Here is a 4,338-nt window from a genome sequence, read left to right on the forward strand (position 1 = left end):
TGTGTGTGTGTGTGTTTGTTTTTTACTTAACCACACTCTGAGGCAAGTCTGTGCAAAATGAAGTAAGCCAGTGCAAGGCAAAGGCTTCATCTCTCTGTGTCAAGGGGTTTAGTGTATCACAATGTCCCACCACTGGCCTTACTTGCTCCTCAACTTGAGCTGCTCAAAAACCTATTTTACAAAGAGCGGAGAAGCAGAAGAAGTGGAGGGATTTAAAGAGTGAGCATTTGAGAGTGAGTGTCAGTGAAAGGCCCAGGCACCCCATCGAGGCCCAGTAGTGTGGCCTTTGACTGTCAAAAGCGCATACACCTAAACTGTGTGCTGCACAGCAGTGCAATGACAGAGAAAGAGAGGAAGGGAGGAGAAAGAGGAAGTTAAGAAATAGGAAAGGGAAGCCTCTCTGTCCCACATTTGATTTTTCATGGCCTGTTTTTTTTTTATAAGCTCTCCTCCCCTTCTCCTCCCCACCACCCTCTCCCTAGATACACTAGCACACTGTCATAATTACAGGTTTAAAGTTGGGAGAATCTAGCAGGAAACCAAAGCTCTAAGGTCATAGCTTTCACCAGTCACCTCTGTTCTGTTCAGTGACAACAAACACGCCAGTGGTTTCACTTTGCTACAGCATCATAAAGACTGGCTGGAGAGTCTAATGCAGTGCTCTCAGCTGGTTTTGCTTCAAGACCCAGATTTTTGGTGACCCAACAGAGTTACACTCTTTAAAATAAAGGTTCCAAAAGGGGGTCTTGCAGTGATGCCATGGCAGAACCATTTTTTTAAGATCCTTTCAGTAAACAGTTGTTTACAGAACCATTTGTGAAGAACATTTTAATCATCTAAAGAGCTTTCTTTCCCACTATAAAGAACCTTGTGCAATGGAAATGTTCAATGGATGTTGAAGGTTCTTCATGGAGCCATCAATGCAATAAATAACCTTTATTTTTAAGATTGTACCTTTTTATCCAAGCCAGGCTCAATGGAAATATGTAACTTTGGCTACATTTCTGCAAAACCACAAAAATTTACCCATACATACATTTCTCTGCAGTTTCCAGCCGAAATTACCATTAGTGACAGTAAAACACCAACAACTTCTGTTCTTTGTCACACAAATTATGAATACGGTGCAGATTATCAGTTAATAAAGGTTTATTTTCCCATAGTTCCTTGCACAACACAATGTTATGATGTCAAAACACTTTTACCATATTGCATGATTTGTCATGATAGAAATAGATGCTATTTACACTATAAGTGAAAATAGCATATTTTCTTAGCGATAGATGCTTACACAGTGCAAATAGCATATTTTCTTAGCGATAGATGCTTACACTAAGTGCAAATAGCAATAGATGCTATTTACACTTGAAGTATCTGACATGCTGGGTGTTTTATCTTAACACAATCTTCTGATAATGCAGAGGATTGCACTTTACTTGTGTGTGAATATGTGTGCTTTGCTTTGAAGGGTAAGGATCAAACTCTGACTGCAGAGGAGGCACAGTCTGTGCCCCATTAATGTTTCATTAATGCAGTGTGTGTGTGTGTGTGTGTGTGTGTGTGTGTGTGTGTGTGTGTGTGTGTGTTTGATGGCGCTTGTTTGGGCAATGGGAGAGGGAAGTGGAGTGAAAGAGAGAATGCACAAGGCTAGTGGAGACTTAAAGGATGCAAAGAAAAAATAAAAGGACCTCTAGAGAATGAGAGGGTGAGAAAAGGGTGCAGAGAGGGGGAGGCCAAGAAGAGGGAGGGGAAATTACATGTGAGAGAGAAAAGCAGAGTAAGTAAAAGAAAAGATGTGTGTGGGAGTGTGGAAAGATGTGATGATTGGCAAGAAACCAGACAATAGAGGGAGAAGAAGAGAAGGTGAGGGGAGAAAATTGAGAGAATGTTTCTCGCTCCATAAATTTCAGCACACATCATTGTTTTTCACTGTGTGCCCTGAGATAATGTACAACCAATAGATTTGAGACAAACGTGATGCCACAGGGAGGCTCCTATTGGATAGAAATAAAGCCATTATTTAGCCATTAATAAAGCCATTATTTACTGAGCTCGTGTTGTATCATTCCAAACCTGTATGACTTTTTTCCTTCTTCCATGGAATGCAAAAATGAACATTTCTGCCCATTGATTTCAATATAATGAATCACTAAGGCTGGATTTATTTGATCAAATATATATATCTTCTCTATTTTCTGAATTTTCTCCAAAGGTTACCAAACTCACTAGAGCCAGGGTGGGTAGGTGTAAATAATTGCAACTGAGCAAGTGTGTATACCTACAGAGATTTGAAAACGACTTCCACCTGATCTTATGGTTGTCTTTTGTATTTCATTTTCGCTCTGCTGTCAAAAAATGTACAGGGGTTGGGAGGGGGTCTGGACCTCTACTGGAGAATTTCTGAAAGTCAGGCACAAGAGGAAATTGAAACTGATGGCATATGAGAAGATAACTGGACATGCCTTTCACAAATGGTACAATACTGTTGGAGAGATGAAATCCTATGACATATCATGTGAAGGGGGTATTTTGCCACCAGACTTTTGTGCCAAGGCCTGAGTCACAACCTCCACCCACGCAAACCGCATTCCACCAATACACGAGGGGAACACTATGCTATGAAAAATTATATTTACAGGTGTTCTTACAGCAGATACAGTAATAATAGTAAGGTATTTAGCACACCCTTGAATTGCAACATTTAGTACAGTCCAAAGCTCTTTGACATGATGAACTTCAGCAAGAGAATGCAAACAGTTCCTCATAATCCTAAAGATCCAAATTATGTTTTTCAAATAACAGTTGCTGGAAAAAAAAATTGATTTCTCAGAAATGAAAAACACTGAAATGGCATATTTATAGGGAGATTGGAACTTTTCATATTGGGCGACAGACACAAGTAACACAAGGACAGTATCTCTGTTAAAACTCAAGGCTTTTTAGTCCTCTAAAAATTTTAGCTCAGTGGCTCATAATAGACTGATTAATGGTAGGTTCCATTGTGACAACTTACCGTGTGTTCATAAATCGTGTGAAAACATCCCCCCTATCGGTTAGTTTGGTTTATTTTTTATGGTAATAACAGTGGAAATGTTAAAGGTTTTTTAGGTGCCTATACATTGAAATAGGCTTACAATGAGACATTTTCACTGGAGAAAAAGAACACTGGACAACTTGCCCCGGCCTCCGCATGCATATAAATTATAAACAAACGTTAACATTTTTCTAAAGTTTCTTCTTGTTGTACTGACTGAAATATTAATATACACAGTGGAGAAAGTAAAAATAGGTAAGAGCTTACACAGGTAAGGACCCCCTTTAACAAAGATAACAGTTGATGTTCCTTTTAATTCGACTGCAGTAAAATCTAAAAGCTACTGCAAGAAGAAATGTCAAAATTAATCTGAGCACTGCAACAGAAAGAAAGAAACACTGAAGGTGTGCAATCTTTTGCTTTCACCCTTAAAGAAGCCACATTACTGCAGGGTTTCCAAGAAAATGGGAAGCTGTGATGTGTCATAAATTCTCCTCTCTGCAAATGGAAACAGCCTGCAAGCACCAGCTCACCTTGTCAGCACAGTAAAAAAAATGGGAGACACATTCTTTTAGTAGTTATATTATATTAATAATGTATATGAGGATAATGTATATGAGAATGTTTTAAAATAATACAAAATGGGGAGATATGTCTAGACAGACGCTGAGATGGCATGTTACAGTATCACACCTCTACAAAAGGTCTACTGAATATTCATGCAGTATTCAGGCATATTCATGACATTTCAACCAACCAGAATACTTCATCCTCTGATGTTGTTTTGGATGAAACGGAGCTTTATTGGAGCTTTGAAGCTGCATGTCTCAGGTCTTGGAAATGCAGTTTTACTCAGTGCACAGAATCAGAATCTCCACCCATTACCAGACTTAATTTCCCAGAAGTCACACTCACAAATGTAGCATTCTATATGTACCTTCTTCTAATCATCAAACACAACTGCCCTATAGACTCTGCAGTATAGTACATGAGGATTTAATGGTTTTCAGACTATTAGCTTGACAGACTATACAATTGGTCCTGCAGTAAAGTGCATGAAGTGCATGTGCTTGAATGAATATTATAAATTATAGGTGAGATAATGTGTGTATTAAAGAGAGGTTGGTAGCCTCCAGAAGGCCTTTTTTTGGTCTCCCTCTGCACTGCTCTGGAATAATAAGCCATGAAAATGAGTAAAACCTGTTTTACCAAACAGCCTCATGGTTGTAGCATTGTGTGAGACTGTGAAAAACTTGACAGGAAACAGTACAGAGGACGCGAGAGGAGAGGAGAGGTGAGGAGAG

At 39.2% G+C, this 4,338-nt stretch overlaps 1 protein-coding gene across 1 annotated transcript in view; it reads left to right on the top strand.

The window, feature by feature from the left end:
- The window catches only part of LOC107676549 (leucine-rich repeat and immunoglobulin-like domain-containing nogo receptor-interacting protein 2), a 106,503-nt gene that overhangs the window by 61,582 nt on the left and 40,583 nt on the right, over positions 1 to 4,338 (top strand). The gene's annotated exons all lie outside the window — the stretch shown is intronic.

Source organism: Sinocyclocheilus anshuiensis, unplaced genomic scaffold, assembly GCF_001515605.1.
Source record: "Sinocyclocheilus anshuiensis isolate Anshui unplaced genomic scaffold, SAMN03320099.WGS_v1.1 scaffold64, whole genome shotgun sequence".
NCBI classification, from domain to species: Eukaryota; Metazoa; Chordata; class Actinopteri; order Cypriniformes; family Cyprinidae; genus Sinocyclocheilus; species Sinocyclocheilus anshuiensis.